Source organism: Hemitrygon akajei, chromosome 13 (genome assembly GCF_048418815.1).
Source record: "Hemitrygon akajei chromosome 13, sHemAka1.3, whole genome shotgun sequence".
Classification (NCBI taxonomy): Eukaryota; Metazoa; Chordata; class Chondrichthyes; order Myliobatiformes; family Dasyatidae; genus Hemitrygon; species Hemitrygon akajei.
This window is the reverse complement of record NC_133136.1, coordinates 35,994,344-36,012,964: the sequence shown is the minus strand read 5'-3', so window position 1 is coordinate 36,012,964 and position 18,621 is coordinate 35,994,344.

Genomic DNA, 18,621 nt, shown 5'->3' with positions numbered 1-18,621 from the left:
ATACATCAGGATGCTCTTTATCAACTGCATCTCAGCATTCAATACCATCATCCCCTCAAAACTAATCAGTAAGATCCAAGACCTTGGCCTCAATACCTCCTTGTGCAATTGAATCCTCGATTTCTTGACTTTCTCAGTCAGTTCAGATTGACAACAGCGTCTCCTCCTTCATTTCCTGTGCGCTTAGTCCCCTGCCCAACTCACTATACACTGAATGGCTTAGCACAGCTCCAATGTCATATTCAAGTTTGCTGATAACACGACTGTTATAGGCTGAATCAAAGGTGACAATGAATCAGCATGTAAGAGGGAGATTAAAAATCTGGCTGAGTGGTGCCACAACAATAGCCTCTCACTCAAAGTCAGCAAGACTAAGGAGCTTATAACTGATTTCAGGAGAAGTCCTCATTGGAGGATCTGAGGTGAAGATGGTCAGAAATTTTAAATTCCTCAGTGTTATTATTTTGGAGGACCTAGCTAGGCCCAGCACATAAAAGTAATTACAAAGAAAGCACAACAGAGTCTCTACTTCCTTAGGAGTTTGCAGAAATTCAGCATGACATCTAAAACTTTGACCAAGTTCTTAAAGTGTGTAGTGGAGAGTATATTGACTAGCTGCATCATGGACTGGAGACCCTTGAAAGGAAAATCCTACAAAAAAGTAGTAGATACAGCCCAGTCACTCATGGGTAAAGCCCTCCCCACCACTGAACATATCTACATGGAAAGCTGTTGCAGAAGAGCAGCATCCATCACCAGGGATCTCCACCACCCAGAACATACTCTCTTCTCACAGCTGCTATCAGGAAGAAGGTAGCGGAGCCTCAGGACTCTCACTACCAGGTTCAGGAATAGTTACTACTCCTCAACCATCAGGTTCTTGAACTAAATGGGATAACTTCACTTTCCCCATTATTGAGCTCTTCCCGCAACCAATGGGCTCACTTTCAAGGATTCCATCTCATCTTCTCAATATTTATTGCTTATTCATCATCATCATTATTATTATTATTATTATTATTATTATTATTATTATTATTGTTATTATTATTATTAATATTTCATTCTTTTTGTATTTGCACAGTTTGTTGTCTTTTGCACACTGGTTGAACACCCAAGTTGGTGCGGTCTTTCATTGTTTCTGTTATGGTTGTTATTCTATAGATTTTTTGAATATGTCCATAAGAAAATAAATCTCAATGTTGTGTATGCTGACATATATGTACATCGATAATAAATTTATTTTGAACTTAGAAAGAGAAAATAATCTGTGCTAATTATTGCATCCAAGATTATTTTATGGTATTTCTTACCTTACTGCAAAGATCCCTCCATGAATTGAATGGGAATGCAGTCTACTTGAGAGCTTGATGTAATTGCATAGGCAATTTATTGCAATTTTCAAAGTTCGAAGATTTATATTAAAGTATGTTTACGTATGTTACCAAATACTACCATGAGTCACTTTCTGGCAGGCATTCATATTAGAAAATTAAATAGAATCAATGAAAAACTATAGACCAACAAAGAATGACACGTAACCTATGTGGGAAAGAAGACAAACTGCGCAAATACAAAAAAAAAATCAAATAATAATAATACTGAGAATATGAGTTTAGAATCCTTTAAAACAAGTCTATAGATTATACTTTAGTCCATTTTCAGAATATAAGTTGACCTCAAATTTCCAGTGAAAAATAATCTTTGCTTTATTGTGCCATATGAAAAGAATTCCTCCAAATTCTTTGAACGCGAACACATTTGGAGCTTTCAAAACTGTGATCAATAGATTATTTTTAGTTAAGAGCATCAAGGGATATGGATCTATGGAAGGAAATAACACAATAGATATGAGATAACTGAAGGGCAGGACAGGCGTTCATTGGGATAAATGGCCCATTCAAACTTCTAAATTCTCACTCACCTAACAAGAACATGTCTGAATGTGTAAATTGGTAACAGACAAGAGAGAATGAATAGAACGTTAGGTCTATGCTGCATACTGCCAGTGTAAGAAGGTCAGCTACATCAGAGCTGCTTTTCTCTCTGAATTCCCATTTATTTAATAATTGAATTAGTAGGGTAAATGTTGAAATTTCAGATGTTTGTAGTTAGAAGTTGATTGTGAGAAATATCCTGTTTTTTGGAAAATTATTTCTAAAAGTAAGATTAAATGCTTTAACATAAAATAACATGAGGTAAATTTGTAAATATGGAGTTTTTAAAAATAAATTTGTCATTCATATTAGAAAGTGCAATTCTGCAGGTCAGAAATCTGAACCTAAATACATCGTTTGCATAAAATTCAGAAATTATCCTCTGTACCTCACGTCCTTCTCTAAAAAATGAAATAACTTCATTGTAGAAATGAAAATGGAAAGATAGAAACTATCACTAACAGGTTAATGGCCTCATCGTCCAATTCAGCATTTTTAAAATATTATTTTAATTTATGTAAATTTAAATTTGAGTCTCCTGGTGTCACGCAGTTTCTTCTTCTGAATAAATTATAATATTTAAAAATTATACAGAAAATATCTCCATTTGCAGATTACCAATGAAAAATAATTAATATTTTAACAGCTTGTGTATGTATTGACTGAAAATCTTAATCAGATCTACAAATCTCTATTATTTGTAAAATGAGTATGTCAAGATTCATTCATAGCAGATAATAATGTTGCACAGTCCTATTATTGTGTGGTAGATAATGCTGTCGCTCTAGTAAAAAGCTTCCTGATTATGGTATTGGAAAATTTCGACAGTTTGATTGTCAAATCAGTAATCATTAAATTATACACTCTACCCCCATCCAACCTGGACAGTCCTTAGATCACTGCCAAAAGCTAAACTGGTCGATCTGAACGGAGAAATTGTTTCTTGGACTGGAATTAGCAACTACAGCTCCTTGGTAATAAACAACAGAGGCTGAAAGCAAATGGCTGTTAGTTTAATTTCATGTGTGCAGCACTTGCAGAACAGTATTGGATCAACGGATCCCTCAGGATTCCAAATGGTTCATTTTTCCATTTTCACCAATAATTACATCCCTTCTTGTGGCACCCTCCATGCAATTAAAGGAGTTACAACAAATACCCTTCATGGTTTATTTAATTACTTTTGGGATCCAAACATCACTACTAAGGTCAACATTAATTGCTCACCACTAATTACCCTTGAGAAGTGGGTGATGATTCTTCGCTCTTAAGCCTTTGGAGAGAAAGTACTCCCTGGATGCTGTTGGCGAGGAAGCACATAGACTTAGACCCAGCAATGATGGACAGTGGTGGCATACGATATGAAAGTGCAAGAAAGTAAAGGCATCCACGATGCAACCCATACTAGGAGAGCCGAAGTGGAGAGTGTCAGTAACTTTGAATTCCTTGGTGGTACCACTTCATTAGATCTGTCCTAGTACCACCAGTATGTAAGTGCCATTTCAAAGAAGGCATGGCAGTGTCTCTAATCTTGTTTTCAGAAGTTTCCACAGATTCAGCATGCCATCTAAAACTTTGACCAACTCCGATAGGTATCCTGACTGGTTGCAACATGGACTGGTATGGAAACATCAGTGCTCAAGAACAGAAAAGCACACTCCATCAGAAGAAAAAGCTACCCCACCATTGAGCACATCTACAAGGAGTGATACCAGAAGAAAGTAGCATCCATCATCAAGGACCCTCACCATTCAGGCCATGCTCTCTTTTCGCTGCTGCTGTCAGGAAAAAGCCACAGGAGCCTTAAGTTCCACACCAACAGGTCCTCAACTCTCAGGATCCTGAACCAGAGTGGATAGTTTCACTCACCTCAACACAGAACTAATCACTGACCAGAACCTATGAACTTACTTTGAAGGATTTTACAACTCATGTTCTCAGTATTATTTATTTATTCGCTTGTTTGTTTTTGCCTAATTTTTGTATTTGCTCAGTTTTTTTGCAGATTGGTTGTTTGTCAGTCTTTGTGTGTGATTTTACATTTTATTGTATTTCTTTGTCCTATTGTGAATATCTGTAAGAAAACGAATCTCAGGGCAATGTATATGGTGACATATACATACATAGACAATAAATTTATCTTGAACTTTGAATATTATGTGTCGAAGAGCCAGCAAGAGGTGGCGTTTTAATTTATCAACAGCTCTTGTCTTTCTGGACAGGTGACATTGCAGTTCTGGTCAATTTAGTTGGGAAGGCTTGTGTGTGTTACTGGGGTGCATTTAGTTAATGGCACACTGTTAATGATAGCACTGTCTGCCCATAGTGGGAGGAATTAACTTTTGATGTTGTTGATGGAAGAACTATCAAGTGAGCTGATTTTTCCAGCTGAATGCTGATCTTCATAAGAGTTCTTGAAGCATCATACTTCTGTCAAATTCTTTAAAGATGGTGGAAAAGCCTTTGGGTGTCAGAAGATGAGTCACTCAGTGTAGAATCTCCAAACTTAAACCTGATTTTGAAACCATGGTATTTGTGAAGTCCATTTGAATTTCTGGTCAATGGTAACAAGCCCCCACCACTACCACCAGGACTCTGACAATGGGAGTCTCAACAAAAATGGTAAAGGCACAGAATGTCACCTCAATATCCAAACATACATTGTTTTTGAAATTGTGATCTTTCTGCTAATTCCAATCAGATAATGTATTTGTCTGTTAAGTTATAGTCTCTTTGACAACAGGGGTCAAACATTTCTTTTTGTGATTTTTTTTTGTCCTTAAGGAATTGCTCCTTACTTCCCTATTAAAAATGTAAAATTCAACACTGGTATAATTATCTTGGGTTACCGACAGTTTATTTCAATTCCTTGTATCCATAAGTTTAGAAATTTTTTTAAAATGCAGATGCTGGAAATCTGAAATAAGACCAAGTGCTGGAAATATTCATCAATTCAGGAAGCATCCATGGAAAGAGAATGTTGACACCCACTTCCATTGAAAAGTCTTCTTCCCTGTGTCTGGAAGCTCACTCCATATACTGACCACCCTCTGGGTGAAAAGGCAGTTTCCTGTTAAATCCTCTCCTCTTTTCCCTTAAATTTATGCTGTCTAGTTCTTGGTTCCCCAGCCCTGGGGAAATGACTGTGCACATTAACCCTTTCAGTGCTCCCTCATGATTTTATACACCTCTGCTTTATAAATGGCACTTTACCGAATGCCTTATGGAGACTCAAATACACTACATTTGTACTATGTACTAGATCCCTTTTAATCTTTGTGTTTGTTTCATCCTCAAAGAAATTTAGCAAATTTGTCAGCTTACTCTGTTCTCATAAAATGCCATATTGATTCTGATTGATTGCTTCATTTTCTAGATATCATGCTTTAATTTTCTCGTAATAGTGTTCTGTCTCCCAGCTTTCTTGAATAACTATATTTGTAATTTCACAGGCTCTGGACCTCTCCAGAATCCAGTGCATTTTGGTAGATAACAACTAAAGCACCCACTGCTTAAGACAGCCACTTCCTTCAAGGCACTCAAATGCAGGCTATGGAATTAGTGAATCTTTTGGACTTTTTTTCATTTGTTTTTTATAGTTCCTTAATTATGGTATATTAATTCTCTATTAGTGTTGGAACATTTTTAATATATTTTACTGTGAAGCCTGATCCAAAAGAACAATTTAAAATTATTGCCATTCCTCTACTTCCCATTATTAATTTCCAAATCTCATTTTATGAGGAAGTGAATTTACTTTAGCTGCTCCCTTTCTTTTACAAACCTTGGAAGCTCTTGATTGACCCTACAATAAGATGGCTTCCAGTCACAGAGCTTGGTATGAAAAGTCAAAACTCTGTTGTCAGATTATTATAATAACAACTACATCTTGCATAGATCATGCACGCCCAGTTCTCAAGAATGTTTCTGATTTCTTAATCACACATTTGTATCAATATTTTCATGTTTAAGCTGCTATGTCAACAGTTCCCATTCAGAGCTGATATGCCAACTGTCAATGGCTATGCCAAATGTCTACACTTTCAAGTAGTTTAGAAGTCTTATTTCGAATATCACCTTGGGCTAAGTCTTTATAAGGCATTGATCAGACCGCACTTGAAGTATTGTGAGCAATTTTGGTCCCCTTATTGTATTATTAAAGAATGTGTTTGCATTGGAGAGGGTCCAGAGAAGGATCATGAGAATGATCCCGGAAATGAAAGCGTTAACATGAGGAATTTTGGATAGCTGTAGGCCTGTACACATTGGGGTTTAGAAGTATGAGGGGAGATCTTATTGAAACCCATCAAATATTGAAAGACTGAGATAGAGTGGAGAGGATGTTTCCTATACTGGGGGAGTCTAGGACTAGAGGACACTGCCTCAGAATAGAAGGATGTTCCTTCAGAGCAGAGATGAAGAGAAATTTCTTCAGTGAGATGGTGGAGAATCTACGGAATTCAGTACCACAGATGACTGTGGGGGTCCAGTCATTGTGTATATTTAAAGAAAATTTGATAGGTCCTTGATTAGTAAGGGTGTCAAAAGCTATGGTGAGAAGATAGGGCAATGGGGTTGAGAGAGATAAGTAATCAGCCATCATGGAATAGCAGAACATTCTCAATGGGCAAAATAGCCCAATTCTGCTCCTATGTCTTTTGGCCTTATATCTTTTGTATTAAGGTAATTTTATTAAGCAAATTAAACAACTGAAATACCAGAAGAAGTTTATTTATCTAACTGTATTGCACAATCTTTATTGTTTTACCTTATACCATCTCAATTCACTGTGAATGATTTGGTCTGTAAGTACAATATGCAAAACAAGATTTGATTGTACCTGGATTCATGTGATATTAACAAACCAATTCCAATTCCAGTTCCAAGTATCTTTATATTGTATTTGCAAAAGAAATAGAAAAATAAATTACTTCACTTACAGAAAGTTAATGAAAAGATATAATATTTCAGACCATTGTTCCTGATTTGTTTCTATAGCAAATTACTATATGGATCACTTCACTGGATAACTGTAGCATTTAGTTTGTAGGCAATTTCAGTAAAACTTAACTTTGGTTGATTTGGAAACACATATGAAGTCATAATCTGAAGCTTTACTGACATTTTATGCAAATAAAAAAATCCCATGGCATTAATTAAAGTGGAGATTTCCCCATATTTCTTGAAATAGTTAATCTTTAGCTTATATTAGTAAAAGTGAGCATCCGGCTATAACCTTCCTATTTGTGTGATCTTCCTTGTTTGCAAATTATTTGTCATACCTCTTGTAATACAGCATTAACATCACAAAATTCAAATAGAATTCACAGAGATGTCATGAAATCACGAATTTCATGCAGAAATGCAATATCTTTCTTTTTTTCCTACCTGTAGCCTATACAGTTCAAACAAGTAGTTTCAGAGTCTAAAAGGGAAGTCTCCTATGACTTCTAACTGATTCTTCCCCTTCCTTGCTTTAATCATAAGATCATAAGACTATAAGATATAGGAGCAGGTATAGGCCATTTGGCTCATTGAGTCTGCTCCAGCATTTCATCATGGCTGATCCAATTTTCCTCTCAGTCCCAATCTCCTGCCTTCTTTCTGTATCCCTTTATGCCCTGACCAAACAAGAATCTATCAATCTCTGCCTTAAATATACATAAAGACCTGGTATCACAGCTGCCTGTGGCAAAGAATTCCACAGATTCACCATCCTCTGGCTAACGAAATTCCTCCTCATCTCCACTTTAAAAGCACGCTCCTCTATTCTCAGGCTGTGTCCTTGGTACCATTCTAGTCAAGCACAGCTGAAATTGGTAACTTACTGTATGGATTATTGTAAGTACAAAGTTGCACCTATCACAGGCTGTGAAAGCAAATGGAATTTTTATCAAATCTTATTATATCTGTTACCTTGCAACTGGTTAATATAATCAGGTTACAATGCAATAAACCAAGCAGAGGTAAGAAAAATAAATCAGGAATAACACACTGAACCATAAGTTCAAACTACACTGTCAATATCTGATCAAAACAAAGTAAGGTTTGAGTTCAAATTAACAAATAGAGTAATGCACACAATAAGTCAATGAACCAGTTAATTTACAGTAGATTTGAAATTAGTTCAGACTTTTAATACAAATGCAAAATTCATCAACAAAACCATTCAACATATTTTGAAGGTAATTGTGTAACACAGCAGAATGAACAATTCCTGTGTGTAAATTTGGGAATTATGCATAATATTCATTACAACATGGTGCAATGCCCTAGGTTAAAATTACAGTTTGAAATTGTTGTATACATTGACAACAAAACAAGTCAGCTGAAAACAGCACTTCCGATATGATTAAAATAAATTCTAACTCATTTCGAAATGACCAGCTAATTACCTAACATTGTGAATTGCTAGTTAAATGATTTCAGACCAATGCATTTTTTTCTTAGTAAACTATTAAAATGAACAACTTTGCAAAAAAGCTGTAGTTAGGTAAATCAATTGCACCTTCACTTCCACTGCAATTCTGTGCAGGTTTTAACTATATTAGTTCTGTCAACAGGAATGAAAAAACCACAAATAACAGTTGAACAACAAATAACAAAGAGCAATTAAAAATGTTAAGCTCCTGCTGACTCTTAACTGTTCAATATACAGGCAGATGTTAAAATGTCACAGACCAGGAAATGTACAGGTTAAGCACTCAGCACTGAGTCAGTGGATTGAAATGTACAAACGTTTGTACTTACTGTTGGATGACAGGTCTATAGGGCACTGGTGGGAAATATTCTCAAAAAAAGCAGCTGGTCTCTGACTTCTGCACTTACGCATTTTAAAAATTGCCCTATGTTTTGCACTTAAATCTCAGTTCTGTCAGAGCTACTTTATGTACAGATACTCTTGTACCTAGTGTCACTTTATGTGCATCAATTAATTTATGTATATAAGCTAATCTTAGACACTTATATTTTGTTATATACTGTGTTTTTTATGCTGCATTGGATCCAGAGTAACAATCATTTCATTCTCCTTTATACTGAAGAATGACAATAAACAGTCTTGAATTTGAATAAGCATATTGAGTGAGGGGCTGGATGGCCTCCACATTTAGCAATACAGCTCTGTGCCAGCCATCATTGGCGTAAGAAGTGAGTCCTCATTCATTTGAATTGGTCAATCACTCACATTAAATAAGTTCAGGTAATTTTTCTTTGATTTAGTTTTTAGATTTTGAATTAATTTCCAGTAATTCAAACTATATTAAAATTGTTTTTAATTGTATTAATCTATCTGCTTAAAGCAGTTCAGAGGCTTTTGATAGGTATCAGTGTCAAAAGGCAAACAAAGATTTTGTAGCAACCAGGCTTTAACCTTGAATGGAAGAACCATTTACAAACAATAAGTACAACTCTGGGAATAGAATGGGAGCCAGCAATGATTGAGCACATTTGAGCTTAGCTGGGGCATGGCAGGTAAACAGCCTCAATTTTTTTTATGGAGAATGAAAATTATTAAAGTTTAACATTACTTTAAAAATCAAAGCATAATATTTTCTTTATAAATGCAAATCAAAAATATACTTAATTTTTAGTAGATCCATCTGTAGTTGAAATGCTGTAAAATAACTGATGTAATAAATGAACCATAGAACACTACAGCACAATACAGGCCCTTCAGCCCTCCATGTTGTGCTGACCCATATAATCCTTTAAAAAAAGTACTAAACCCACACTACCCCGCAACCCTCTATTTTTCTTTCATCCATGTGCCTGTCCAAGAGGCTCTTAAAATACCCCTAATGTTTTAGCCTACACCACCATCCCTGGCAAGTCATTCTAGGCACTCACAACCCTCTGTGTAAAAAACTTACCCCTGATGTCTCCCCTAAACTTCCCTCCCTTAATTTTGTGCATATGCACTCAGGTGTTTGCTATTGGTGCCTGGGTAACAGGTACTGACTATCCACCCTATCTAGGCCTCTCATTATCTTGTAGACCTCTATCAAGTCCCCTCTCATTCTTCTACGCTCCAAAGAGAAAAGTCCCAGCTCTGCTAACCTTGCTTCATATGACTTGTTCTCCAAACCAGGCAACATCCTGGTAAATCTCCTCTGCACCCTCTCCATAGCTTCCACATCCTTCCTATAATGAGGTGACCAGAACTGAACACAATACTCTAAGTGTGGTCTCACCAGGGATTTGTAGAGTTGCAACATGACCTCTCTACTCTTGAACTCAATCCCCCTGTTAATGAAGCCTAGCATCCAATAGGCCTTCTTAACTACCCTAACCAACTGTGCAGCAACCTTGAGGGATGCATGGATTTGAACCCCAAGGTCCCTCTGTTCATCCACACTCTTAAGTAACTTGATAAATGGCTCATGGGACAGTAAAGAGAAGGACTGGTCTTGTTGAAGCTAAAGAAAGTCATTTTTATGGTTATACAAAAATAAATGAGTGTATGAGAGAGTCCTTGCTTCATAGCTCGGACCATAGGATTAAGCATTCTCCTCCATGTGTTCCTTGTCTGTGAACAATGGTATGGATCTTTTCTACCTTTCTGTCTGACTGTGTCCTTCACACCACCAAAGCATTGAAATCATGGATGCCTCTTTAAAATCAAGGGGCATACTGATTATCAATATCAGTGACTAGTAGGGTAGGCAAAAATTACTTAAAAAAACTATTATCTTTATGAAGAAATCATAATGAAAATATTACAGATGCTGAACATTTAGAAATAAAATAGAAAATACAAAACACCTTCATCAGATTAAATTGCATCTTTAGAAAGAGATGCAGAATGTATGTTTCAGTTCAAATATGTAATATTCAAATGGAATGCAGGTTCCAAATTTGAAGCTGGAAGGCAGTGGGTTATGGGCAAGATTTTAGGCAATGTCATGCTAGATTTAGCAACAATCACCCTATTACAATTTTTCAGTCGTTTTCCACTTAAGTGCCAACTGTATTTTTCAGTTAATGTATTAGAAGCTTCCATGGTCTTTTTAAAGGAGTGTCGTCAAGCAAATAGGAAAGTAATTACTTCTGGACATGTGAGCAAATGAATTTGTGAATGCTCAGTGTGCAGGAACTAGTGGAGGATGGATATCCTGGTGGGAGGTAGAGCATTGGGAAGCATCAACATTGTGAGGTTCAAGGCCATGGAAGGATTTGAAGACAAGGATGAGAATTTTACATGATCTGATGTAATCAGAAAGGACAGGGTGAATCATTGAAGGATTTAGCTTTTTAGCAGTACAGCTTTGAATAACTACATACTGGTAGTGGGACAAAGGCGTAAGGCCATCTTTGTATTTCTTGAACCAGAAGACTTGCAAATTTAATAAGGTGATTGTTAAAATAGTAAGTTGTTAGGGGGTTCTAACTTTCAGTTTTTTGGGGGGTGTGATTCAGTAGCTGGGTGTTACAGAAGGGTGAGGCAGGCTTCATGGGCTGGTGCAGATAGACTGATTTGAAATGTGGAATCAATGCGTTTTGAAAGAGTAAAAAATGATCTTGGAATAAAAACAATATTGTTCAAATTACTACCGAACTGGACAATGGCTACCTTAAATAGTTCATGCATCTTTCATGCAAGGTCTATTGTGGAAGTATTACTGCTGCCAAAAAAGCAATGATTCCCTTTTGCTGCTTTAGTTTTGCCTAATACACAACCAGGTAGAACTGTTCTTGGCAGAAGTAGCTTCCATGCTATTGACCTGCTATACTGGCATTGTATCTGACACTGAAATGTGCTAAACAAAGAAATTCAGCAGATGCAGGAACTCCAAAGCAACACACACACAATGCTGGAGGAACTCAGCAGGTCAGGCAGCTCCTACAAAAATGAATAAACAGTCAACATTTTGGGCTGAGACCCTTCTTCAGGTCTGGGAGGGAAGGGGGAAGATGCCAGAATAAATAAGTGGGGGGGGGGGGGGAGAGGGGAAGGAGGATTAGCTAGAAGGTGATAGGTGAAGCCATGTGGTTAGGAAAGGTAAGGGGCTGGAGAGGAAGAAATCTGATTGGCTACGAGAGTAGGAGAAAGGGAAGGAGGATGGGCACCAAGGGGAGGTGATAGGTAGTTGAGAAGAAATAAGAGGCCAGAGTGGGGAATAGAAGAAGAGAGGAGAGAATGGGGAAAAAATCTTTTACTGGAAGGAGAAATCGATATTCATTCCATCTGGCTGGGGTCTACACAGACAGAATATAAGGTGATACTCCTCCACCTTGAAGTTGGCCTCATCATGGCAGAAGAGTAGGCCATGTCGGAACGGGAGCGGAAATTGCAATCAAAATATTTGGCTTCTGTGACACTCTGCTTTTGTCGGATGGAGCAGAGATGCTCAATGAAGCAATTCCCCAATTTACGACAGGTCTCACCAAAGTAGAGGAGGCTGCATCAGGAGCAACAGATACAATATACAACCACAGCAGATTCACAGGTGTTGAGAAAATCTGCAGATGCTGGAAGTCCTAGTGATACATACAAAATGATGGATGAACTCCGCAGTCCAGGCACCATCTATGGAAAAGAGTAAGCAGAATCAGAATCAGGTTTATTATCACCAGCATGTGACGTGAAATTTGTCAACTTAGCAGCAGCAGTTTAATATAATACATAATATAGAAGAAGAAAAAACAACATAAGATACTAATAATAAATAAATAAGGTAACAATTACAGTATACGTATATTGAATATATTAGAAATAGTGCAAAAAACGGAAATACTATATATTAAAAAATGAGGTAGTGTCCAAGGGTTCAAAGACCATTTAGGAATCGGATGGCAGAGGGGAAAAAGCTGTTCCTGAATCATTGAGTGTGTGCCTTCAGGCTTCTGTACTTCCTACCTGATGGTAGTAGTGAGAAAAGGGCATGTCTTGGGTGCTGGATGTCCTTAATAATGGATGCTATCTTCCTGGGACATTGCTCCTTGAAGATGTCCTGGGTACTTTAGACTAGTACCCAAGATGGAGCTGACTAAATTTACAACCTTCTGCAGCTTCTTTCGGTCCTGTACAGTAGCCCCTCCATACCAGACAGTGATGCAGCCTGTCAGAATGCTCTCCATGGTACAAATATAGAAGTTTTTGAGTGTATTTATTGACATACCAAATTTCTTCAAACTCCTAATGAAGTATAGCTGCTGTCTTGCCTTCTTTATAACTACATCGATATGTTGGGACCAGGTTAGATCCTCAGAGATCTTGAAGCTGCTCACTCTCTCCACTTCTGATACCTCTATGAGGATTGGTATGTGTTCCTTCGTCATACACTTCCTGAAGTCCACAATCAGCTCTTTCATCTTACTGACGTTGAGTGCCAGGTTGTTGCTGCAGCACCACTCCACTAGTTGGCATATCTCACTCCTGTACGCCCTCTCGTCACCACCTGAGATTCTACCAACAATGGTTGTATTGTCAGCAAATTTGTAGATGGTATTTAAGCTATGCTTAGCCACAGGTCATGTGTATATAGAGAGTAGAGCAGTGCACGCTCCTGAGGTGCACCAGTGTTGATCGTCAGCGAGGAGGATATGTTATCAGCAATCCACACAGATTGTGCTCTTCTGGTTAGGAAGTCGAGGATCCAATTGCAGAGGGAAGTACAAGAGGCCAGGTTCTGCAACTTCGCAATCAGGATTGTGGGAATGATGGTATTAACTGCTGAGCTTTAGTCAATGAACAGCATCCTGATACAGGTGTTTGTGTTGCCCAGGTGGTATAAAGCATGTGAAGAGCCATTGAGATTGCATCTGCTGTTGACCTATTGTGGCGATAGGCAAACTGCAATGGGTCCAGGTCCTTGCTGAAACAGTTGATGTTTCAGGCTGAGATCCTGAGACCCTTCATCGGGGCAGGAATAAAAAGATCAGAAATTAGAGCAAGAAGGTGGGGGAGAGGAGGAAGAAGTACGAGGTGATAGGTGATAGGTGAAACTGGCAAGGGGGAGGGGTGAAGTAAAGAGCTGGGAAGCTGGTAGCTGAAAGATATAAAGAATATATAGAAGGGAGAATCTGATAAGAGAGGGTAGAAGATTCACAGGTGAAGTTTACTTGACTATGTTTGTTCCCACACACCTCACTTTATACCTGGTGTTCTCAAACTGGAAAACCGATTCTCAACTTGTTTAAAAAAGACAAAATTAAATCGAAATGTGTACCCTCCAAAAGATTTTAACGACTGGCTCCTACCGGACAGGTTTTGACCATGAGTGCTGTCAGACCTCTTAGTAAAACAGCAGGAGGTGAAGATGAGGGGACAGTTTAAGATAGAAATAGATGGGGATACTCAGTATGTCAGAGAACAACATGTACCATTATATTCAAGTTCTGCTTCCATCCCACTGCTATAAGACTGTTGAATGGACCTCTTAGATAAAATCTTGATCTCACACACTACCCCATCATAGCCCTTGATCATTATAAGACCATAAGACATAGGAGCAGAATTAGGCCATTCAACCCATCAAGTTCCTCCACCATTTCATCATGGTTGATCGCGTATTCCATTCAACCCCATACACCTGCCCTCTCACCATATCCCTTGATGCCCAGACCGATCAAGAATCTATCAACTTCTGCTTTAAATATACCCACGGACTTGGCCTCCACCACAGTCTGTGGCAGAGCTGTTTACTTATACTGCACTTCCTCTGTAACTGTAACACGAGATTCTACATTCTGTTATTTTTTTTCTTTTGTTGTAGGAACCGTGTACTCTGTGTTGCGCATTTATTGTGGTACCTAGTCCCATCAGCGGGGGTGTGGCACATAGGTAGTTATTATTATTTTGTGGCAGTTTGTAGCTTGGGACCGGTGGAGGTCATATTTTTGCTGACCACTGAGATGACACTTAATATCGCTTTAAGATTATATGTTTGCTAATGCTAATAAAGGATCAAAATAAGGAATTTGACTCTTTGGAGCAATCATTTGATTGGAGCTGAGGGTGAGTCATGCAAGTATAACAACCCCGTGGTGGTCACAGGCCATCGGCAATTGTTTTGATTTTTGCATTAGTTTTTTGCCGCTACGTTTGCTTTACATTAATGTCCTTGTATCTTGGATGTGAAAATAATAAACCAATTGCAAATTAATATCTGTAGAAAGAGAAAATTTTTCCTGCCCAACTGGTTCATGCCAACTAAGATCCCATCTAAGCTAATCCCATTTTCCTGCATTTGAATCATAGCCCTTGAAACTTTTCCAATCTGTCCAAGCATCTTTTAAATGTTATTATTGTTCCTGGCTCAACCACTTCCTCTGGCAGATCAATCTATGTACACACTAATTGATGCATGAATAGGTTGTCCTTTTTACATCTTTCCCCTGTCATCTTACACCTATGCTCTCTAGTTTTTGTTTCTCTTTACCTGGAAAAGGTCAAGTGTGCATTCAACCTATACCCTGAATCACTCCTCAGTCTTCTGCGCTAAAATGAATAAAGTTCTAGCCTGTCCAGTCTCTCTCTATAACTCAGGTCCTCGATTCCCAGTAGCACTCATTATTTTCTACCTTCACTGACCAAGTTGTTTGGAGGGTTAAACTTCCCTACTCCACAAGTTAACTTCATTTATCCCTCCACATTTGGGGAATAGTACCAGTTTCTTCTAATCTAATTGCTCTTTAAGGAGCTGACGCAGTCCATTAAGTAGCTGACATGTCACTTTGTTTTCTAACTTTCTAATCAACAAACTGTCTGTGCGAGCCCCCTTTTTATGGGCAACTCACTAAATAAATAGCTTGCCTATGAAAATGGCTCGGAGCCACATTTATTCCTTTAGATGATGGCAGTATCCACTATGATTATTGTATGCCTGATATTTCCCTGTAAAATCAAATTTCAGATAATTAGCTACCTACATGCAGTCTTTGGCATTGATGTGAGAATAGTGAGAGTAAGTGGTTGGCACAGTAACACAGCTGGTAGATCTTCTGCCTCATGGCTCCAACAACTTGGATTCTTTCCTGACCTCTTACTCTGTTTGTATAGAGTTTACATATTTTCTTGGAGACAACATTAGCTTCATTTAGTACCCTCCCACATTCAGAAGGTTGATTAATAGACCACTGTAAAGTTCCCCAGAGCATAAGTTGATTATAGAATTTATGAGGAACAGGTGGGAATATGGGCAGATTAAAATCGGATTGGTGTAGGAATAGTGTTATATTCCACTTGGTGATGGGCAGAAACTTGATGTGCAAAGGGGACTGATTCCGTATTTCAGGACTCCATGATAAACTCATATAAGCTCATATCAATGGGTTCCAAGGATCATTGCGTGCAGCTCCAATGTACAATTGACTCTGAAGCGAGGATACAGGTGTACCCCACTTTACGAATGTTCGCTTTGCGCCACTTCACTTTTACAAAAGACCTTCATTAGTAACTTGTTTTCAAATCACAAAGAAGATTTTCACTTTTAAGAAATTTTTTCCCATATAGATTAATGGTTCTTTGCTTTATGCCATTTCGGCTTAAAAAAGGTTTCATAGGAACGCTCTACCTTTGTAAAGGTGGGGGGACACCTGTATATAAAAATGAAATTCACCTCATACTTACTTAGATTTGAGTGTACAAAGGAGAATTAAAATACTCACAAATAAATATGGACACCGAAAGGAAGTAAATGATGAGATAAGTAATGGACTTAAAGATCATGTAGAAAGACAAGCAAATGAAGAAATTTTAATGCATCATTATGCAGTGGCGGTGGTTGTGAGTCGGTGTATTTTGCCAAAAAGGATGGGTTGGAGGGACAATTATGAAGAAAAACTGAGGAAGCTGAGACTATTCTTCTTCAAAAAAGATTGAGAGAGAGACGATCTGAAGGAGCTTGGCAAATAATAAAGAAATATATTTCCCAAAAGCAGAATAATTGAAAACTAGTGTGAATAGATTTAAAAATAGAAAGATTCCAAAGAAGGCTTAAGGAAATTTTTTCTCATGTCAAAGGAAGCTATAATCTAAAATGTGAAATCATGTTAAAAGTTAGTTCAATGTTGTCTTCAAAATTAAACTAGATAAAGACCTACGGGGAAAAGCATTCTGGAAAAGGAAAGGAAAGGGAATAACTGGCTAAAAGGGAGACTTCTTGGATAATCTGGCTGTCTTCCACACTGTTATATTTCAATGATTAACAGGTTCACAGCCTGTAGAAACTGACCAAATCTTATATTGCAATTAAATGTCACCAATATGAAATTTATCTTTGTTTGTTCATTCAAAAATGTGTATGAATCAAAATCAGAGTCAGGTTTATTATCATAGACATATGTTGTGAAATTTGCTTTGCAGCAGCAGTACAGTACAAAGCATAACATTATTATAAGTTAGAAAAATAAATAAATAGTGCAGAAGATTAATAATGATGTAATTTTCATGGGTTTATCAGATATCTTGACATATAGTTCTAACATTGAAAATAGTTTCTCAAAACAAAATTTGACTATATATTATCAAATTATTTTGTAGGAAAATATATTACCCATATATCTGCTCAGTGTTTTGCTTACAAAACTGTCAGATAGTTGGTTTGAAAACAGTATTGAACTGAATAGTGGACACTTCATCAATGTTGATGAGAGAAAGTTGCCTTTTCTATCTTGACTTCAGTATGTCAACAGACTTGGGAACAATTTCATTAATCTGTAAAGTTTAAATGTAAGTTAGTGAATGCAACAAAGAAAACATTCTATCCAGATGCACCATGGCTTTGTATGGAAACTGCTCTAACCATGACAACAAAGTGTTGGTCCCCAACAGCTCAACACGTCATAAGACTATTGAATGGTGCCCTAGAGCAACAAGAACGGACTCATGATTTCACAGTCTACCTTGTTATGAACTTGCAGTTCATTATCTATTTGCATTGCACTGTCTCTGTAACTGTTAATACTTTATTCTGCGCACTAATATTGTTTTACCTCGTACTACCTCAAAATGTAAGACAATTTTTTCACTATACCTCAGTACATTTAGCAATAATAAACCAATTTACCAATTTACTTAAAAAAGATCTGTTAATTATCATTCAGCTAGCATTATTACAATAATGCTTATACTTTTTAGAAACAAGAGATTGCCTGTTTAATCAAGAGGAGCACTAGACAGATATTTGGCATTGTGCTGGGCCAGAAATATTATGTATTAGGCTCTTGAATCAGCATTGATAACTTCACCCACCTTAACTCTGAACTGATCCACAGCCTGCCGACTCACTTTCAAGAACTCTTCAATTCATGTTCACAGTATTATTTATTTATCTACATAATTTGTCTTCTTTTTGCACATTGCTCAGTTTATCACTCTGTCTATGTATAGTTTTACACAAATTCTATTGTATTTCTTGATTTTCCTATAAATGCCTGCAAGAAAATGAATCTCAGGGTAATATATGGTGACATATACGTATTCTGATAACAAATTTATTTTGACTTTGACTTTATATATATGATATCAGTAAGTATTTTACTACTGAAGAGCTTGCCCTAGCCTTTGACATACCTGAAAATCATAATCTATAGCCCTGATTGCTATTGATTTTTCTTTCCCCAGGATTGCATTATAAAATCAATAATTTTTGCACAAGGTAAAATAGTTTACAAGAGCAGCAACATAGGCTTTGACTTCTGAAAATGCATGGAGCTCTGTGAAGCCACCCCAGCAGCCAAT